At 33.2% G+C, this 23753-nt stretch overlaps 1 long non-coding RNA gene across 1 annotated transcript; it reads right to left on the bottom strand.

Moving 5' to 3' along the window:
* Positions 1-241: 241 nt before the first annotated feature.
* On the bottom strand, positions 242-21118 carry LOC147577520 (uncharacterized). Its single transcript, XR_015255848.1, has 4 exons — positions 20981-21118; positions 9969-10132; positions 8804-8884; positions 242-322 (listed from the first exon to the last, which is right to left on the bottom strand). It is a non-coding gene; the product is annotated as an uncharacterized LOC147577520 (long non-coding RNA).
* Between the last annotated feature and the right edge of the window lie 2635 nt (positions 21119-23753).

Raw genomic sequence — 23753 nt, 5'->3', positions numbered from 1 at the left:
GAAAATCTGGATGGTGCCATATTTCCCTATTTTTTGATGACATCATTTTCAGTGTGGTTATCAACAAACACAGGGAAGTAACACAAGCAAGATAGGAAGGGATAGGGTTCCTTGGTCATTCAGGTTTTTTAGAATGCTATTGCCATCTTCAAAATTTGAATTAAGTCTTAGCTTGAACAGAAAGTATGATCCCTCAGGGCTGTCAGCACCTTTGCTTTTCAATCATAGATGTAACAACTTACCTTGTACTTGTTTTCTTTCTTGTTCAATTCCATGAATTGTGGGTCACCTGAAATACTGTGCTCATGGGGCCTCACAAATGCTATATGAAAACAGGAAGGCAAGGATTAGAGAGGACAGATATTGTACTTATCTCCTTTGCTAACATTATGCTGCATTGTCTCTTGGGCAGCTGAACATTAAGCCAATTGTGGGGGGCTTCTGAGTGCATGTCACTGTGTGACTACAGGAAGCTGATTCTGTCTTTGTATGATGTATAAAAAGAAGTTTAAATACTTAGGAAAATAGAAACATTGTCATGTTTTATCACATATGACATATAACCTACTATGGAATTCAAATACAGAGTAAAGTAAGTACTTCATTAGGAGAAATACACTGAAAAAATAGATCATTGAATATTGCACCAGTATTTCTAAAAAATTACTGTAGTGGACCTTTCCCGTATATTAGTGATAAAAGTCAAAGATGATGCCATTGAAATGGGACCTCATGGTGGCATAATCTAATTAGGAGGTATTTAACAAGAGCAAGAAGGGCGGAGTTACTATGATAGATAGCAGGGCAAAATGGCATTCAGAATGATCTGATCCAGTGCTGTATTGATCATCTATTCCCTAGAAATGAATTGGATGTGTAATTGATCTGTATAACCCAAACAGTTCCGTGGAAAACCTGAATTAGAAAACTACAGTAATGTTCCTGAGAAATATGGAATAAGGTCCTTCTTTTTATGTCAAATAAACCTTGACTTGCAACTGTGCTCTATCAGAGGAAACAATCACCTGTTAATGAAATCAGAGATTTTGATAAAATAATAGACCTCTGAAAATGGGCCTAGGGTTTGAGAGTGTGGTCACATACAAAAGAACCTACGTGATGAGAAGGATTTTAAAATCAAATGTTCAATAATGACTTGGCCTGTGGATATGAGTTACCTTTTACCCCAATGTATTAGTCTGTTAGAGCTGCCATAAAAAAGGACCACACACTGGGTATATTAAACAATAGAAATTTATTTTCTCACAATTCTGGAGGCTCAGCAGGGTTTGTTTTTCTTAGAGCTTCTCCTTGACTTGTAGATGGCTGCTTTCTCCCTTGCCTTCACTGGCCCTCTCTCTGGCCTTGTTTGTATTAAAATCTTTCTCTTTCACTTCCTCTCTCTTTTTTATCTCTCTCTCTCTTAATTTTTTTTTTTTAAATAAGGACAAAGGTCAATAGGGCTTCATTTTACTTTAATTGCCTCTTTTTAGATTTTATCACCAAATAAAACCACATTCTGACAGTACTGGGGGTGAGGACTTCAATATTTAAGTTTCGGGGGAAACACAAATTAGCCTATAACATGCAGCCATGAATTCATGGACAAAGTAGCCGTGGCAGTAGGAGTATAGGTTAAGCAGGAACTCAAAGACATGGCCTCCTTTCATCAAATCTATAGTGATTGATGGTTGGGTGTCTTTTCTTACAGCAGCAATGACCAATGTTGTTTGTACATGAGACATAATATCATAACTTGTTACTCCAGTGTTACATCTAGTGGCATAATGATTTGATTAGACCCTTTCCATAACAACTACTCTGTCAGGGGGCTATTCACAGCCTATTCAATATTCACCTACTGCACTTACTGTGAGCATAATTTTAAGAAGTGGGTTTTCAGTCCTATATGCACTGAAACAGTGGAAGATATACCATGTTGTCTCTTCCAGGGCCACAATACATGAGTCCAGGAACCAAGAAATGGAATTGGGGGTAGTATATATCACTATTACAACTGAAAACCACTTGTAAAATGCTTATTCTCTGACCCCAAAATCTGGACTTCTGCTGATTTAAGAGGCTCTGCTGGTTTTAGAAGTCTGACCCTGAATCTGAGCTCTGCTGGTTGAAGAGGTCTTATTGGTAACCAAGGGAGTAATCCTTCCACCAGGGGATATAAGAAATTTCTATTAAATTGGAAAGCAAGATTCTCACCTGTCCTTTTGGCTCCTAATGACACAGGATAAAAAAGAAAACAGTATCTGGTATAATGGATGGAATTTGAAGACTTTCTAGAAATGAAGTTATAGTTTTAATAAATTGTGAGAACTGGTCATCTTCTCTAACTAGACCCTGTCAGGTAATATTTTAAAGGGTAAAGTTGCAAAACTAAGTCTGCTTTGGTTGATTATTTCTGCAATTTAGGCTATATAGCAAACATTTTCCCTAACCTGAAAGAGATAAATCTGCATTTTTGAATTTTGCCAAAAATATAAGGAAAGCACATGAATAGATAAAAATACTTTAATCAAACATGATATTATTGAAGATATTTTTTAAATTAATGGTATTTCAATTTTCACAATCCTTTTCGATTATCGCAGCTTTAAAAATGTACCTATACATGAAAGGATAACAGATAAAATTAAGTCACTTGGTAACTCTAAGTAAAAAAACTTTTTTTGTATACTTCCTTCCCAGAAACTGTGAAAGTGAATAATTTAAATGATTGGGCTTTCAAATATTTTTGTGATTTATTTGCTTTCTAATTCTTTAATTTCAACAAAGTTAAAATAAAACCTAAACTATCATTAGCCAAAAGAATGTTATTTTTTACTAGTCATGATATGCCTTTTGTCATATAATTCTGAAGACTTCCTATTAAAAACTCCTCAAATTCCTATTTTTTTAAAGAAATATTTTTTTCCAGTGTTTAAATCTATAGAAATGAACAATGGATAGATGATCCAATATATTATCGAGATCCATTCATCTCATTAAGAAGTGAATTTTAGGGGCTCCTGGATGGCTCAGTTAGTTAAGGGTTCAATTCTTCATTTCAGTTCAGGTCATGATAGCACAGTTTGTGAGGCTGCTTGGGATTCTCTCTCTCCCTCTTTTGTAGCCCCTCCCTTGTTAACAGTTTCTCTCTTTCTCAAAATAAACAAACTTAAAAAAAAAGAAGTGTATTTTAAACACAACACTATTCTTTTTGCTTCAAAGTTACATATCAAAGTGTGCAATACATTTATGCTGTTTTGAGTAACTCTAATCTAATAATTTTCCTGGAAGATATATTTTTAATGTATAGGAATTTATGATAACCTAAACTTTCAAAAATTATTTTTACTTTATCTACATAATTATGGGGCTGAAAACTATAATAGGATTATCAATAAAAGTCTTTCTAGAGTAAATAATATATTAGGATAAAATTTTGTTGAGGAAGTGAAATAAATTCAAGCTCAAGAAGAAAAAAAAACATTTAATTACTTTTTACTTATAAAGAAGAGCTTAGTATTTTTTCCTAAGGGATGATGATAAATATTGAATACCTATGACATTTAGATTCCAAAGGATATATTTTTAAAAGTACTGTAGCATAGTTTTTTAAGATAAATATTTAAAATGTATTTATTTTGCAACTTTTAAAATTATGACATCAATAAATTTGGAGACAATTGAGGAAGAATAAGAGGGACTGGCAGTGAAATTTCAAATCATGTACTGGGGACATAGGAGTAAAATTATGTGCACGTGGTATTCTGAAAACCAAATGCAGACTTTCATGAAGTAGGGAATTTCCAGTAACATACAATACTGTTAAGAAGTAAGAAGAGACAGAAAACCAAGCATTGATTTTGACAAAATAAAATATGTTAATGTTGGCCTTCATAAGACCTGTTAATTTTAATGGTAGAGGAATTACAATATACTGGTAGCCTAATTATAGTGTACTGAAGAACAATTAGGATGAAACAGAAACAATAGGCGGGCACAACTTTTTGAGCCCTGGAAAGGGGAATAGAGAGAGACGACAAAAACTGAATGATACGGGGTTTACAAAATTTTCTTTAGGTAGGTGGTGACCACTAAGGGAATGGTATAGGACAATGGTAATTGTATGACCATAACAATGTCAATGGTTCCGTGGAAAGGAATAAAATTATGTTAAAGGAGAAAACTGATACAAGTACAGGATTGAGGGATATCTGTTTGATTACTTTTGTTTTGTTTTTGCTAGTAATATAGGATGGCTAATAGAACATGGGTTGGTAATATGGGTAATAGAGGTGTAAATAGAGAAGTTTTCTTTAGATTGGGACAATCACTTATTATTCCATGCTAATAGGAATGAAAGCATAGTGTGTGGTTTCAGGTACAGGAAGCTGAGTGAAATGACAAGGGTAGTAGCAGGGTGATGGGCAAGTTGGCTTAAAGGAGCGATGGACGAGTTGGCTTAGAGGAGACTGACGAAACAGGGGATGTTGTAAAACAGAAATTCAGAAAATAACTTTACTAAAGAAGTCTGGTATGATTGTTTGGCAGCGGTGATAAGAACTTGACATTTTTCATCATAATTTTGAAATACTTAGCACTTCGCGTGGTTCTCTAAGAACAGTCAGCAGCTTTAAAAAGTTAGATTAATGCATCAGAGGGGAGAAGTGTAATGGAGTTAGCCACATTTTTCAGTTAGTTATAGAGAATGACAATTAGCTCTAGGCTGGGTTAAGAAAGAAGGGGCACATAAGGCTGGTGAAGTATAGTTTATGTAACAAATTCCCCCACTTTAAGTGTACAATTCAATAGTTTTCCGTAAATTTACCAATTTGTGCAGCAATCACTACAACCCAGTTTTAGAACATTCCTAGAAGTCTAATAAGATTCCACCTGCCCTTTTGCAGTTAATCCCTATCCCCACCTCCATCCCAGGTAACCATTATTCTGATCTTTTTCCTAAATATTTACTTTCTCTGAACTTTTCATATAAATGAAATCCATGATCTTTGGGTCTGGTTTCTTTAACTTAACATAATTCTTTCAAAGTTTATCTGTGTTGTAGTATGTATCGGTACTTCTTTTAATTAATATAACTAATACGCCAAATAATATTCCATTCTATGAATACACCAAATTTTGTTTAGCCATTTACCAGTTGACGGATATTTGGGCTGTTTTCACTTTTTGACTATGATGGATAAAATAAGTAATATTTGAAGTCAATAATGAAAAGACAAAAATATAAACAAGTGTTTTGGGGGCCTATGATTTTGTCAAGAAAGATTACTGTCCTGGAGAAAGAGGTAAAGAAACTGAAACAATAAAAGTTTAGATGGATCGCTGGTGTGATGGTTTAAGTCATCAATGATAATGAGAAGAGTAGTGGAGGAGAAAGACAAGGTGAGTTAGGTATTGAACTCATAAGTGAACTTCAATAAATGACAATAACATGAAGGGATGAAATGCAGTGAACTCTGATGACCTTTCCATGCACTGGACTATACATGAAGAAGGAAGGATGTGAGACCACTGGCAAGCAGCAATGTGAAACAAAGTTTTACCTATATCTCCTTTATGGCATTGGTACATAGAATATAAGAGAAAGAAATTAATAAATCTACTTAAGAGGGATGTAGATGAAGTAGTACATTCAGGAATAGCAATACTTAAATTAAAGCAAGAACGTTATGGAGTGTCAGGGCAGTTTACTTAGAAATGACACAGTGAAACTGTTTGGGGGAGAAATGGGAATGAGATTAATTCAGAGCAATATTTCTCAGGACACATATCAGTTTCAAAGTCCCATTTTATAATAAACATTATGTGATACCACTTTAAACTTGTGAAGTGAAATTCATAGAAAATATAAACAACTTAAAAGATACTTTAAAAATCAATGCAATATCCTAGGATTCCTATGGGTAAACAGAAGGAAATCGTTTATATTAAATAATGTGCATCAGTATATAAATGTTCAGACATGATTCTACTATAAGATATAATAACATAGTTAGAAGCCTGCATTTCTACTTAGGATCACCCTGAGGGAGGTAAAAATGCAAATTGCTTGTGGTATGCTGTACCACAACTCTAACACCAACAGAGTCTATTGGTGAGTCAATTTTCCAATATGGTGAACAATTTTAGTGAAGTTCCATTTTTTTTTTTAAACATGCAGTCTTCCCTTGATTGGCATGGTTAAAATCTGGGGGGAAAATCACAGAACACTGAAGACATACCAAGTTCCTTATATTCATATGTAAAAGATAATTAGGGTCCAGTTTATGAATATACTAAATAGCACAGATGGCTTGAAAATCAAATTATACCTATTATTTCTAAATGCAGACTATTAAATAACAGTAGTCCTCCTCTTCACAGTAATTGCACATACAAAAACACTGTTTCATAGTAAGAGAAAATGACATATTTAGCGCTAGTAATTCAAGGGAATATGCAGAGTAGTGTGGGAATTAGCACTTATAAATGAGGCATTATTTTTGACACGTTTACATTAAATAGCCAAAAAGATAATAGAGCATGATAGGATCGCCTCTGGAAATCAGAGTATGAAACTACTAAAGACCACAGGAAGCTTTCATTTTATCCCTTAACCCCAGGTTAAAGTGGGAGAGGAAAATCTGAAGAACATGGTATGCTGTTCCTGCGTCTCAGAGAGAGGCTTCTTTGATCTGATCATTTGGTAAAATAAATCAGTACAGAGCCGGGTCTTGTAGGTATCTAATGCTTTTGTGGCAATTGTGAATGCTTCACAAATGAAGAGGAGACAGGTAGTTAGTACATTTATTAAATCTTCAACCCATAGCATTTTAGGGATGATTCAGAACCCATTCAAACTACTACACCCCAAATAAGCTAATTAATAACGGGTCATGTCTGTTTAAGTGGCATTTATTAAATATTTATCTTATGGAGAAAAGAATCTAAGCACCATGAGGATGAGAGGAAGGGGAAAAAGAAAAAGAAAGAGAGAGAGAGAGAGAGAGAGAGAGAGAGATCCCAGTACTTCTCTACTAGAAGTACTCAGCTTCTAGTGCATTGTCCTAAGTAAATGAATTGTTGACCCAAACCTGCATACTATACTTACCCAAACAAATGTCTCATAGGTGTGAAAGTCCAGCCTTCTTAGAAGTAGCTGAGCAAACAAGTGGTATCATCTGGCTATACACGCATTGAGGGGATCATATGGGCCTTTTACCCTAAGTGACTTTTCAAAGTTCTACTTCTAGCTACATGTTCCTTTTTTCTGGACAGGCATTTGACTGACAAAGACTTTCTCTATCTCATTTATTTATTTATTTATTTATTTATTTATTTATTTATTTTTAATTTAAGTTCCAGTTAACATACAGTGTAAAATTACTTTCAGGCATACAGTATAGTAATTCAACACTTCTATACAACACCCGGTACTCATCACAAGTGCCCTCTTTAATCCCCATAACCTATTAAAATTTTTTTTATATTTATTTGTTTTTGATAGAGAGAGAGAGAGAGAGACAGAGCACAAGTGGGGAAGGGGCAGAGAGTGAAGGAGACACAGAATCAGAAGCAGGTTCCAGGTTCCTAGCTGTCAGCACAGAACCTAATGCGGGGCTCAAACTCACAAACCTTGAGATCATGACCAGAGCCAAAGTCGGACCTTAACCGACTGAACCACCCATACACCCCAAACCCCATTACCTATTTAACTCACCCCTACCTCCTCTCTGGTACCAGCAGTTTGTTCTTTTTAGTTTAAGAGTCTGTTTCTTGGTTTGTCTCTTTTTTTTCCCTAGGCTCAAGTGTTTTGTTCTTAAATTCCACATATGTGTGAAATCATATAATATTGGTCTTTCTCTTTCTCTGACTGACTTATTTGTATCTCATTTAAATTCCTGTGGTGCTATAATGCCCTTCAAGAGTGGTACACTTGTCTCCAGTATAGCTGGTTAATCACTTTGTCTGTGTTTCACAAGTTTTTGGAAAATCTAGATAATCTAAAGGCAAAAGTAATGACCAAAGAGGCTATCTCAATTCTCATAGGTAGATAAAAGCATAATTATTAACAGAACCAAGATGAATAATGCACTTTCTTGTCTCAATGTATTTTTCCTCTGTGAGGAAAATAATATAGGTTAATAGAAAGACCTTACGTAAAACTCTAATGCTATTTGCATCTTTTTGCTTCTCCAGTTGAAAGCAATAGTGATGATTGCATTAATAAGGTAAAGATAATACCATTTATAACCTTCCAGGTGGTAACATATTTTCCAATGTGTAACTGCATTTTTATATTTTAAACAACTTTACAGAAAGTAAGAAAAATTTAGTAGTTCATAGACAATATTCAAAACAGGTGTCAGAAACAGAAACCCATGGGGGAGGGGAAGGAAAAAAAGGGGGAAAAAAAAGGAAAAAAGAAAAAAAGGAAAAAAAAGAGGTTAGAGTGGAAGAGAGCCAAAGCATAAGATACTCTTAAAAGCTGAGAACAAACTGAGGGTTGATGGGGGGTGGGAGGGAGGGGAGGGTGGGTGATGGGTATTGAGGAGGGCACCTTTTGGGATGAGCACCGGGTGTTGTATGGAAACCAATTTGACAATAAACTTCATATATTGAAAAAAAAACAAAACAGGTGTCAGAAATACAGATGTTCGCACATATCAATATTCAATTAGGGAACAGCAATTACTTAATTCTCATTCTAATACAGAATCTTTATATATGCAGTTCTTTATTAACCTAAAAGTATTGACTAGGTTCTAGTCTTAAAATTAACATTCATTTGTGATTAACTTACTTTTGCTCTCTATGTGAAATGAGTGCCCAGTCCAGGTAAACACAGAGTTTTTAAAATCTTCATATACAAGTAAGCTTTCCACTGCAAAAGAATCTTTAGTTAATATATTGTAAGTTTAGTATATATTAAGTCAAAGAAGGCAGAACATGTTTTCCTAATTTACTCTCCCCAAAGTTTTTCAGTCATAATGTTTAAATTTCAATTACATTGTTTTATCTCCACATATGAATGTTCAATCTATGTAGATGAATATGAATGTATAGTTATTTTAGTTTGAAAAAATATACTTCAAAGCATCTGATGAGCAACCAGTTTGAATAATGTATAGTTTTACAGTGATTTTCCTCAGAAGAACTTAAAGTGAATACTTTTATATTACATATGCTAAAATTATTTCAAATAATTAATAGAGAGAAACATTTTATAACTCCACTTCTTTACAAAGACTGAGTTTCTTAAACAATGAGATCAGCCATACTGCATAACTAAAATTATCATATAAGCTATCATATCATCTCAAAAATGCTTTAGAACACAAACTGAAAGCAAATCTCATTATGCATATTTCAAACCCAAACAATGTATGAACTCATTTACATCACAACTACTGAGAAATTATTTGAAATGTGTTTTACAGGTTTTTCTTAGATGCAAAATATTTCCTTTCCTTCCAAGTAGCTTGTAAAGTTCATAATTATATATTTGATTCTTTAATTTTTCATACAAATCTGAAATCTACCACAGCAAACTAATAATGAAATGATTTGCTGCTTGTTCAGCAATCCTTAGTTTTTCCACAGGTTCATTTTTTTCCTTTCTCTGGAGGAACACACCATTACATTTTCTAAATCCTTAACATGTAATGATCTTCCATTTTTAACCTGTTGCCAATTATCAGCCCCACAGAAGCTATCTGAACATGTGGTTAGTGCACAGATTAATAGCATTGCCCAACTGTTTTCCATTTCATCCAGTGCTCAATCTAGAATCCAAAAACAGAAACAGTCTTGCATTGAATTACTCATAAATTGCTTATTAAGGTGCTAACATTGCACTCTTACTGCTTCTTGACATTCCACAGGCCTTAGGAACTATCAACCATGGCATTTTATTATTATACTTGCTCTCCATTTTAGGTTGGCTAGGGAATAGCTTTCGGTGATACCTTTCTAATTGGCTTCAGCTCCTTAAGTATGGTTGGCTTCACATCCTTCCCATCTGCTACTCCTTTTTTCATCCCTTCGTGTTTAGTTCTTGACCATTTAGTATTCATAATGTAAAAGTTTTCGACTTTAAAATTGCAAAAATATTGCTTGAAACCACCTACAGCTTAATCATTAAAATACAAAAAAAAAAAAAAATGATTCAACCAGTGGACATTGATCTGTTGTGTGTGTTAAAATAAATGCACATTTTAAAGGAACAAGGGCACTTCATAATTAAAATTCAAATCTTAAGCAAAGTTTTTAACATATTTTTTCTGAGCACCACCCTTCTCAAGCATAATACCTACGTGTTTAATAAAATGAAACTTAAACCATATTAAAAGTATCATTGGTTTGAACTGATGAACATGTAGTTTTTTACATGAAACAACATCTTTAATTTTCATATATTAAGTTTCCCAATCAATAATATGTAGCTTCATATTTAAAATAGTTCCTTCATGACTGTAAAGTAGAAATGACAATATATTGCTTCCCTCATTATTATGTTAATAAACCCGAATGTCAGTATAGAATAGAGATTTCTATTAGTTGCTTCATATGTCAAAATAGTATCTTCTGCTTTCTCAATAACCTTCTCAGAGGCCTGGAATTCTTAGTATATTTTAAGTTCTGACTGAACAACAACAACAAAGATGTATGTCTTAGAACATCAGTACCATTTTTCCAACTCATAGGAGGCAGAATAGCTGTCAGTTTGTTAATCCTTTCACTAGACAAAAATGTATTCAAATGCTTGGAGTCCTGTTACTTAGCAAAATGGACTGCATATGTAATTATGTATCTTATATTCATTGGCCAAATTAAAATTCTGAAGTCTACAATTAAAGGGCTTTACATGTTTATCTGGAAAACTTCTACAATTCCTTAATCTGTTACACAGTTATATATTTTAATATATCAATCTTATTGAGGTATTTTCTTTGCCTCATAGTGTGTTAATATTTTATGGCCAGCTCTCAGAAGTACAACTACATGTTTCATTTATTTTGCTCACTTTATAAAGTTTCAGTAACAACATTTTGTGTCACGTAAGAATTTGCTTTATTCAAGTATCTCTACAATGAATTTTGAGAGATTAAAAGATGAATCAGGTAAAACACATTTCCTATGTTAGTGTAAAATTAACTCGATATAGCTTTCTATTGTATTTTTCTGTATACCTGCCGATCTCTTGCATTCTAGTGTTCTTTCTTTCTGTGCCACTGGAATCATTCTATGATGTCAAGTTACTTCACACTAAGGTTTTTTTTTCGTATATATATATTTTTGGATTTTTTGCAGGATTGGATGCCAATGCCACTATTTTTTCTATATTGATAATATCTCTGATTCTCCTATTCTATTTTTGGCTACCTTACGTCTCTTTCGCTGTTACTCTTTTTTTTTTTTTTTTTCTTTAATCATTAACTTGAAAAACATCTGAAGGCTTGTAGTATGCTCAATTCTGTCTTAAACTCTTTTTATATTTATTTTTCTACTGGGATCAGCCATTTGTATTCTCTTCTTTCTTTCTTTCTTTCTTTCTTTCCCTTACTCTTTATTTCCTTCTTTTTCTGGGTTTGATAATGTACAATATTCTCTCCTGTCTTCTGAGAGTCATTCATTTATATTACTCATCAATACATTTTTGCTGATTCATTCACAAATCCAAAATGGATTGACTTATATAGCAAAACAAATTTAAATAAATAAAATAATAAATTAGTGTGCACCACATATTTTCTTTGAAATTCTCAGTCCTATCTAATATCTCTATCACTCTAAGTAAGTCTTGTTTCTCTCATATATGACTTAAAATCACATATATCCATGTATTCCACAACTTTTCCCATTAATGAATCTTGGCAATTTTGTCTTTAATAAATCTGTATCCCTACAAACTTATATTTCACTTTACAGAAATCAGCTATGTTGTTTCTCTTATTTCTGTCATTTGATTTTTGATTTTTCAATTCACACCAAACTCTAACATTGCTGTTAGGATTTTCTTTTTCAAATGTTATATGCTCCCACACTCCTCTTTGAGGACTTAGATTGATTTTGCTTCTGTCTATAAAATGCAAATTCTTCCTCTAGGTGAGATTGAAGATAACTGTTAGCTTTCTTCCATATACCTCTGTGTATATCCTCATTTTAATTTATACTATGTGCTACCACACTAGATAAATCAACTTATCTATGCTATCCAATGCACATTTAACTCACCCTTGTTCTTTTCTTGTTTCTAAACCTAAATTTAACAAAACTCTAAAAAACAGTTTGTAGAAATCGATTATTCCACATATAAAGTGATGGTAGATAATAATATTGATTATTTAGTTCCTTTATTTTTGTCTGTTTTTCCTTCATTTTTCCTTTTCCAGTAAGTCAACAGCACCCATCATTACTTTGAAGAATAGATTGTTATTTCAATAACGTTAACAGAAATGAATATTTCATCTTTTTTGTTTGGTTTTGAGATGGCTTATTTGCCAATTCTTTTTGTGAAAACCATAAAAAACTAACCACATGAATGGGTGCCTGCTGGTGGGGGGATGATGCTGAGGGGAGAAGCTAGGAGACACTACTGGAAGGTCACCTGAGCTGGGGAAAGAAGAAAGGAAGGAGAAGCATGAGCACCATGTCTGGCCAGCATTAGGCATTTGTGAGTGGAGCAACTTCAGAAGACCATCTATCCACTGGAACGAACAAGACATTTCATCTGTGCTGAGGAACAGATCTTTAAGTCACTGGTGAAGAAGGGTCTCTGCTAACAGAGACTGAATTTTGTGCATCATTCAGAAAAAATCAAATTCCAGTTTGGGGCTTCTCTATCTGAATGATCTTGGGAAAACCGCCTTACTTTTTTTCTGTATTCTTAGTTTCCTCAACTATAAAATGAAACCATAATGATAAGAATATCTACTTTTAGAGTTATTGTGAGCATTGATGTGACAATATATATAAAGAGTAAGAATTCTTAATAAGTTGTCTTCAAAATTAAGGTGCTTTAAATGTGTTTTGATAATAACATCTTAAATAAACATTTTTACAACAATTACTAGCGTGTGATTTCTAGTGCCTACGGCTTTCCAAATTAAATAGAAGCTTTTTTTTTTTTTTTTTCTTATTGGTAGCTGGGTGTTTGGGACTGTTTATTTACCATTTCAAATCTCATAAGTCCCACCTTTGATGCCAGAACCCATCAACTTTTGGTTGTAATTTGACAATGCCTTGACATAAGCCCATGACATGTAAAATACTGCTTTCTTCTCTTATATACAATAGGAAGACGACAGTAATCTGGCCAACATTCACACATGCACAACCCAAAATTTCCAAGTGGCATGGGAGAGCAGGAAATAATTCTTAGCCACTGGGGAATGAAAACCAATGTTTCCCTCTTTCCTCCCTCAAATGTGCATCTCTGGAAAAAATATTTCAGAAGGGTCCCCAAAAAGCACTGTGGGCTCTAGTACTAATCAGGAGTTGCCTCCTTTTTGTTGGATTTCCTACCCTTCCTATTTTAGTACCTGTCCCCCCCACCCCACCATTCTGTTCCTCCCTGGGCTCAAATTCCAAATAACTCCATGCATACAAGTTGGCTTCAGGCAGAAGAGAATCTGAGCTATGACAGGCTGCTAATCCTCTGCCCAGGTAGCGAAAATAATTTATCATGCAGATTTTAATATTAATTCGTACCTTATATATGTTCAAATATACTTTGCAAGGATGTGTTTTAACTGTTTCAGATAGCAGTGTTTTGCTCTCAGGCAAAAATTTGAAATTCTTAAATTTGGGAATTTTATTTCAACGAGTACTTTTAATGTTTCATAACAGTGTGTGTGTGTGTGTGTGTGTGTGTGTGTAGTGTTTTCATATCATTTTCTACTAACACATTCTTAGAAATAGGAAACTACCTCAAAATGGTCACAATCTCACAAGGTAGCCAAGACCAGACCACAGCTACATGACCTCGACAAAATCTCCAGATGCGCCTCTGTTGCCTGCCAGTATACAATTAAGAAAAGGAGCCAACAGAGGTGACACCAAGGAGTTAGCAACAGGCCCTGATGCTTTGAATAGAACATACATTCAGACTTTGGCATCTGGTTCCTACTTTTGCCAAATGTGCCTTGTTTGTATCCACAGCTGTTAAATGTGTTTGTTGAAAAGGGATAGATCAGGGAGAAGAAAGAGATTGGCAAGGGATATGCCAGCTTCTGTGGGAGGCAATGTCAAGCCAAAGTGCAATTTACTCACAGATAATTATTTGTTTTAGAAATCTGGTGTCATTTATTAGAATAACTGTGGTATGTGGTAAGCATGAACCTCATGTTATAGCAGTAACCTTTACACTTCATTGTAAATCAAGAACTTGTAATTGTGCTGAAATAATTTACACATAAAGAGCAAATATGTCTTCATTTACTTCAAATAACACAAACTATTTAGATTGAATTATTAAACACAGGGGTTTATACAATTCTCTAATCATACTCATGATTTTTGGCCTTTCCAAACATATTAGCAAATAAAGTGCCTTTCTATTAACTATGTTAGGTGGTACTATTAACTATATGAAATTGTTAACCATTGAAAAATGGCTGAATAATATATGTAATATTTAAATCTTTAAAAGTGTGCATGTTTATTCATATTCTAATTGCTATGACAAAAATTTATTTAAAATATTTTGAAGGTAGAAGGTCAGTCCATTTATGTATTAGAATAATTGACCTGATGCAAATTTATTGAGTTCACAGTTTTTCTATTATTAGAAATATTTAGAAAAATTGTATAATTTTCATAAAAAGAAATATATAAGTTTGAGAATATACACAAACAAGTCATGTTACTACTACTAGTTTTTGTTAACTTCAAATAAAGTCATTGATGTTCCACATCAAGGGGAAACATAAAATTAATCAGAAGTTGGATAGCTTGCGTAGTGTGCATAGCGTGATAAAAATTGTAAAGTATAGTTCATCCATTAAGAAGTCAATTTTCACTTGTCATTTTAAACTAATGACTGTTGACTAAATCTTAAGAATTCTTTTTACTCTAAAGTCTTACATTATTTTACGTTGCATATATTGCATACATTAAGGTTTTATATTGTCCTATCTTCGGTATGCTGAACTCAAGGAATCACAGGAGTGGATAAATAAATTTATGAAATACTGTATTTTTCTATTTTAAGTTTTCTAATGCCTCAGCCATTAGGGATTAAAACATTAGGGTGGTTTTTATAGTTGGAAAAGTGATCTTAGAAATTAAACAATTTTTCAAATTAGAAAATATGCCTAGAAATTCTAAATTGTTTCAGAATCATATTCTTCCTTTCTAAAATTTATGATCCTCTATTCCAAAAGTGTTTCAAAAGGAAATATGGGAAAAGAGATTCACTTTATTTAGGATAAAGGGAGAGTCCTGCTGCTCTTGTGATAAAAGAAAAAGAATTCTCTTGTCATAACTTTCCACTTCCTTTGTGATTAAACTATCTCTCATGATCATAGGAAAATTTCTCCTACTCTTATGACAATAAAATCTAATGACAAGGACCCTGATTTAAAAAAAAAAAAGAAAGAAAATATTTTTCTTCACCTATGTCCTTTTTTAGATGTAACTCACAAGTGAGAAGTCTAAACTGACACTGTAATTCAGGGTATTGTAAAAGAAAAATATCCACGGTCAGTCCCATGGATAAATTTATGTGGGGTAACTGTGCTAATACAGACCATACTATATGATTGAAAAAAAGAATCAGCTAACATGAGATGTGATGTTTCAATTAGCTGTTGTTGAAGTCAACATGCTGCCAGGACCAGCCAGTAGACCATGTTCATGGGCTCCCTAGTCCATCTACCTCTTTTTTAGTGTTTATCTCTGCACATGTGTGTTGCCTACCTTTACACTGCTGCTATTGAAATATCTTTATTTATGATTTTATCATGATCTTGAAAATACAGTTTACGGGGTAACATGATAACTAGGAATATCCAGGCTCACACAGACATGAAGCACATAAATATTATGTAAAAACTAAAGCGGTATAGTTTAATTTAAAAATAAAATTTAGATTACCCGCTTGAATGCTTTCATTTGCAATTAACAACACCCAAACTAAATTGGTTCAAACAATGTAAAGTTTCACTGGTGGTGTAACTGAAAAATGGAAATTTAGATTGCTCTTCAGGGCTTCAGTTCCCACTTTAAGAGGACTCGATTTCACATTTTCATGTGTCTTAAATTCTTTTCTGATTGGCAATTTGCTATCTCCAGTAATAGATACATGTTTCTTCATGCATAAATAAGGGAAAACACATCACTGTTTTTCACAAGTGGGAACAAACTTCTGAACCTCGATCTAACTGGATCTACTGGAACTACTCACTGTGGCTGCTATAATATTAGGCAATGACTGATTTAACTAATTGGTTAACCTGGATTACTGCTCATTCCAGATCTAACCTTCTTTGTAATGGAAACTTCTTGATAACATATAAAATTCATTTATAACATTTGGCTAACTACAAACAGTGTCATTGCAACAGAATGGTTGATCTTCTAATATTTGGTTAATGTTAAAAAGAGAATTGTATATTGGGTAAGTAACGATTTCCCCTTCCTAACATTTCCAAAAACAAAAACAAAAAGGGTGTCCAGTTGCAGTTTAGGATCTCACTAAGTATGAGTTTTCAGACTTAACTTCTTTGGGTCTATAAAATAGTGTAAAAGTAAATTTTTTACATTTAGTTAACTTGAAAATATGATGTATTTTACATGCATATTTCTAAATTTGTGGAAGTTTTGATTATTATGTTTTGTATTTTGTAAATACTTAGCCAAAAATGATAAGATCATTATTTGATATTGGGTAAAAAAAATACAGAATAAAATATCTATTAGGGAGCACTAAACTTCTAGTTGTTTTTCTCATTACTCTCCTTCAAGGAAAAAATCAGGATACACACACCCAAACTAAATTGGGTGTGTACATACACCTGTACACACACATATATATTACACATATGTATGTGTATATATGTATATACAAACATGTGTATAAATATATATATTAATGCACATATGCAAGTGACAGGGAATTACACACCAATTAATTCATTTACTTTTCAGTTATTTGCAGTAAGTGCTAGTCTTTATTTTGCAAAGAAAGTTATATACTTGAGGGATTGTGAATTTTCAAAGTATTAAATGTTCTCACTGGGACCCCTACCACTGTTTGCTATGCAGTGCTGGTTGTTAGGACCATAAATCTGGGCATATAATATTAAGGATAGGGTTGGAGCTGTCTGATTTGAAGCATATAAAGTCTTAACTGCCACAGATAATGTCAACCCAAATTATTATTTCCATTTCAACACAGATTATAGGACAGAAAGACATAAATGGAAATTAAAAAATAAATTCACCACATATTTCAGAAAGTACCTTTTCATGTTGAGAATAATAAATGCTTAGATGAGCCTGCAGGCAAAGTTGTTGAGGCAAAAAGCAGGAATGTCATTCAAGAAACAATTAGATGCCATCCTTGGGGAAATGGAGTACTAAAAAAGATATGCCTTGATGGACCAAATGACCTTTATTCTCTCTCCAAAAATCTCTCATGTTCTTATAATTCTAATCAAGAAATATTTCAGCAATTTGGCCTCCAGCAATGTCAATTCTTACGTGAATTATTCACCTTACCAGTTCACTGCTGAGGAAGAACCTTTCTCATAGTTCCACAAAGAGCACATATTGACCAGATGGAATTCCCAACATTGTTGTTCATAGGCATTTTATTCACAAAGATGCCTTAGGTCTGAAATTATAAAGTGCTTGATTATAGAAAAAGGCTCTTTTAAATCCAATGTGATTGCATACAGGCCCAAGCTAAAGAAGGGGGGCTTAACTAACTTCATTAATTATAGAGGGAATGAGGATTCTTAAAAATATTTTCTTGGCAAAAGTTATTTCTCAATACAGTTGATTCTTAAGGAATGTGGCATATATAAATGTTTCTTAATTATTTTGGGTGTATTAATGGACTGTATCTAGCTACTGACTTTATTTCAATAGAATATTATAGAATTAAGAATTTTAAAATAGGGATCTAAAAGGAGGTTAATTCCAGTTGATCTAAAATCAAAATCATTCAATAATTACACACTTTTGAAAGCTGGCAATGGATACTGAATACATGTAATATACAAAATTGACTCAATACATTTGATTAAAGTTGGGGAAATCAGCTATCTACAGTCTTCTAATTTTCAATGGATTTAGCTGAACACAGAATTCTTGAGAATCCAGGGATATTGTGAAAGCTACATTCCCCCTATTATGTTCTTAAAGTGATATTCAGTGAAAGAAAAAGAACATGTTTCTATCTGTCATCTAAATGGACTCCTAGAGTTCCCTCTGTGTATCACAAATTGGAACTCAGTGGTGAACTGAGTGTTGAGAGCATATTTTCAAAAGCTAACAGGTCACATAAATTGGACAGTTCAAAGCAAAAGAAACGAGAGGCTTGACAAATGCCAGTATATTTAAGTGTTTTTAAAACAAATAAATATTTTATGAATTGTTGCCAAAGATAAAAATTATATCAATTATGTTTAAAAAATATATGTTTATTATAGTGCAAATTGTTTTCACAATAGATTATATCTGTTAGTAATTTGTAAATGACACTTGTATGAAGTATTATAACAAAGCATTATACTTATAAAATTAGTGGTAAAATTTATAAAATAGTCTGTTCTAAAGAGAAAAGAGGTGAAAATAATATGCTAAATAATATGTTCTGTGGACTAGCTCTTATAACCTTTTAAATTATGCAGCCATAGATAAAATAAGAGCTCAAACTGAACTTTCAATTGATGGAAAGATTATCTCCCATCTAGAAAATGAATTTTTAACATGGTGTTGAATGTATAGAGAATGGTCCTATGACATAAATTATAAACAAGGACAAAAACAAATAATTAAATCAAGTAACTCTTAAACCATGCATAATCAAATCAGACCTGCTGTAACAAAAGTAGCAGTTAATCGCTGCTAATTACAAGCCGTTGCTTGTAATAATTATATCAATTAGGCTATTGTTTTAGTCATTTATGTGATTTTTAAAAAATTCATATAAATATAAATGTTATTAAAATTAATTAATCCAATAGTCTGTAAAATCGCCTTTTTCTTGTTCACTTTCATTAAAAATGGCTTTTGGTCAACTATACATCAATTAAGAAATTGCATTTGGCCTTTTTGATATTAAAGATAGCTGGAAGTTAGTTAGAGGTCTTTCTTGTGAACAATGTGTATGATCACTCTGGATAATCAATCCAGTGTTTGTGCAATAATAGGATTATAATGTAGTAAGACCAATAGTATGCTACTCTGGTATAAAAATTAATATCAATATTTGCTTAGACTGATGGTTTCCGCATAGCACAGAATATGGTATGTTGTGGCATCTAATTTACTAGGTAAACTTCTGCCCAATCAATCAACCAATATTTCATTTAGAATCTGTTCTTATTTAACTACTAAGCTTATTAACTTTTCCATGTGTTGAAGTTGTTCTAAAAGCATCAAAATTACAAAGTTAATATTAAATGAAATGGCATCTTAATAAATTAAAATTTCACTTAGTTCTATCTTTCTGTAAGGGATTAACAAAAACTATAAACTTTAAAATGATGAAAAATATTATTTTATTCCATTTTATGAATAAAACAGGGCTTACACTGGATCCAAAATTATAACATTTGGAAATTAAAAAAAAAATTCAACACAATTCTCTTCCTTGTCAAATCATGCAAGCTGGTAAGTGAAAATTTTAGACTAGATAATTGATTCTAGAAATAACAAAAATACTTGACATTGCTGAAAAGTGAATTGTATTCTCTGTTTCTATTCAAGGAGGTCAAGGTAAGTCAGACTAACAGATTCCTACTGAGAAGAATTAGGAAAAACTTGGAAAACTACTAAATAATAACCTTTTTGATAGCATTAGAGAAGTGATAGTGAATAATGACTGATAGAGTCAATATCTAAGAGTAAAGAGAGAAGAGAGACTTATTCCCTAGAACACTTCTACTTATCAGCTCATGAATCAGCTGAGAGTCCTTGAACTGCTTGTTCCAATCAGTGACAAAGTAGGGAGGCACTTTATTTTAAAAAAAAACCCAATGGACAAGAAGCATATGGAAAGATGTTTACTTTTTTAGTCTTCAGACAAACGCTAATTAATACTATAATGAGAAGCCTTCATTCATGCTGGTGGGAATGTAAACTGGTTATACAGATTTTGGTAAACTCTTTTGCAGTATCCAGAAGAACTGAATTTATGCTAACTTTTGATGCAGCAACTCTACTCCTCGGCCAGGACTGCCATAAATGAGTATATACTGCCAACAAAAAGGAGTTACATAATAACATAACAACATTATTTATAACTATAATCCTGGAACCCAAATCCTTATCAACACAGATGTATTCCTAAGTGTTATATACATGTAATGAATACCTTACAGTGATGTAAAATAACAAATTAATATACCTAAATAACATGGATGAATCTCATAGCACATTAAATTGATGAAATAAATCAGATGTAAGTAATATTGATAGTATATTTCATATATATAAAGCAGACAACTTGTTAAACTATTTATTTATTAATAACTAAATTTATTAATTTATTAACATTAATGTTAAATGCCAGGTAGTGGTTACTTTGGTGAGAAGGGAAGGAGTAGTAACTACGAGTGGTCACCAGTGAGGATTCTGGTTTGCTAATGATGCTGAGTATCTTGACCTGGAAAGCATTTATATTCTATTTTTACTTGTACCTTCTCCTTTCTTCCTTCCTGCATCCCTCCCTTCCTTCTTTTTTTCATAATACTTCAATAAAATGTGCTTCAGGGTTAGATTACTCTACCCGTTGAGTCATACTTACCTGGTTGTAGATCTTGTTGAGAGTTTGAAGAAAGTTATGGGCCAAACTCTAATTCCAGGAAATTTAACAAATATCCAGGTACATTTCTTTGTTAACATTGCAATATGCAAATAAATTAGAAATTCATGGCTTCTGAGTCAACCTATGGATCAAAGAAAAAATAATCTAGAACCAGAGTAGCTATATTCTAAAATATATGGTTTTGGGCAGCTAATCATTAAATACCATTAAAATTTCCTAGGGTGTCTCCTGTGGGAATTGGGAGAAGAGGGGAGGAGACAAGCATCAACCAAAAGAACACACACAGAAACACACACAGAATGAAATACAAAAAAAGACATGTCGTAAAGGAAAAACATATTATCAGGGCAATTTAAAATTTAAAACTATTCCCTTGAAAATATCAATACAGAAGCAATTTGTGGAAATAGTCTAGTAGTGGCTTGCAAGTGGAGATGCATATGTCACAATGAATTGTGACACTTTTTCTAAAATCCATATGTGGGGCCCCAAATCTACCTTACATAAATACTGTATAATGGAAACCTCGGGGTTAAATTCAAGCATTTCTGTATTTTAAAGCTCCACAGGTAATCATGATATGAACAATAGGTTAAGAATGTTAGTTTAAGGTATAAAGTCAATGCAACGCCAAAATTTATTTTTCTCATTCAGCCATACATATTAATAATTCAAGTAGCCAGTTATTTTACTTAGTTAATAGGTCTCCATATGTGATGGACAGATTCTAGGGTGGCCCCCAATGGCTTTCAATTCCTATTACTTGCTTCTAAACAATAGAACACCACAAAGCTAATAGAATGACACTTGCATGATTGTGTCACATCATGACTATTGCTAACAGGCTTGCTCCAGAGATTCTCATTGTTGGCTTGAAGAAGTTAAGTGCAAATCCTGGAGAAGCCCTCATGGCAAGGAAATGAGGGCAGCAATTACAAACTGCAGGTGATTGCTAGGAACTACAGGTGGCCTCTAAGAAAGAGGGCAGGCTCCATTTTTTTTTTTTTTTTTTCAGCAAAAAATTGAAGCTCTTAGCCACAAGGAAATTAAATTAAACTTTCCACAAGGAAAGTTGCATTTTTTAATGTTGTATTTTATGAATTATTCATCTGGTGTCGTCTATACGAAATCTGTGCCTAAGTAAAGATCACACGAAATGTTACTTGTATTTTCTCTATTAGTTTTATAATTTTAGTTTTTATATATGTCTGTCATTCATTTTGAGGGTTTCTGTTTGTTTTTGTTTTTGTTTTGTTTTGTTTTGTTTTGCATGATGTGAGGTAAGGATTTAAGTTCATTTTACATCTATGGAATGTGTGTATATTTTTGGACAGCCAGTTATTCTAGCATTGTGCATTGAGAAGCTGACCCTTTTTCATTGAATTCTTTAGCACATTTTACCCAAAATCTGTTGACCATAAATATACTGGTGTTTTTCTGGACTTCCTATTCTTTTGCATTGATTTATTTGTTTATCCTTATGACAATTTATATACTTTATTAATAAGATATATTTTATACTAAGTTTTGAATTCAGATCATCCTTCAGTTTTGTACTTGTTTTTCAACATTGTTACAGCTCTCCTTTGCTTTTCTAGATAAATGTTATGATCAGCTTGCTAATTTACAAAACAAGAATTTTGACAGGAATTTCATTGAATCTGTAGATCAGTTTGGAAAAAATTGACATATTATCAATATTTATTCTTATAATCAATGAGCATGATATACTTCTCAATTTTTTTTTTGAATTTCAAATTATTTTATTTTATTTTTTTATTTTTTTTAATTTATATATGAAATTTATTGTCAAATTGGTTTCCATACAACACCCAGTGCTCATCCCAAAATGTGCCCTCCTCAATACCCATCACCCACCCTCTCCTCCCTCCCACCCCCCATCAACCCTTAGTTTGTTCTCAGTTCTCAACAGTCTCTTATGCTTTGGCTCCCTCCCACTCTAACCTCTTTTTTTTTTTTTTCCTTCCCCTCCCCCATGGGTTCCTGTTAAGTTTCTCAGGATCCACATAAGAGTGAAACCATATGGTATCTGTCTTTCTCTGTATGGCTTATTTCACTTAGCATCACACTCTCCAGTTCCATCCACGTAGCTACAAAAGGCCATATTTCATTTTTTCTCATTGCCACATAGTATTCCATTGTGTATATAAACCACAATTTCTTTATCCATTCATCAGTTGATGGACATTTAGGCTCTTTCCATAATTTGGCTATTGTTGAGAGTGCTGCTATGAACATTGGGGTACAAGTGGCCCTATGCATCAGTACTCCTGTGTCCCTTGGATAAATTCCTAGCAGTGCTATTGCTGGGTCATAGGGTAGGTCTATTTTTAATTTTCTGAGGAACCTCCACACTGCTTTCCAGAGCGGCTGCACCAATTTGCATTCCCACCAACAGTGCAAGAGGGTTCCCGTTTCTCCACATCCTCTCCAGCATCTATAGTCTCCTGATTTGTTCATTTTGGCCACTCTCACTGGCGTGAGGTGATACCTGAGTGTGGTTTTGATTTGTATTTCCCTGATAAGGAGTGACGCTGAACATCTTTTCATGTGCCTGTTGGCCATCCGGATGTCTTCTTTAGAGAAGTGTCTATTCATGTTTTCTGCCCATTTCTTCACTGGGTTATTTGCTTTTCGGGTGTGGAGTTTGGTGAGCTCTTTATAGATTTTGGATACTAGCCCTTTGTCCGATATGTCATTTGCAAATATCTTTTCCCATTCCGTTGGTTGC

The sequence above is a fragment of the Puma concolor genome, chromosome C2, assembly GCF_028749965.1.
Source record: "Puma concolor isolate L17-30 chromosome C2, mPumCon1.1.hap2, whole genome shotgun sequence".
Taxonomy (NCBI): domain Eukaryota; kingdom Metazoa; phylum Chordata; class Mammalia; order Carnivora; family Felidae; genus Puma; species Puma concolor.
This window is presented reverse-complemented; position numbering and strand designations above follow the sequence as displayed.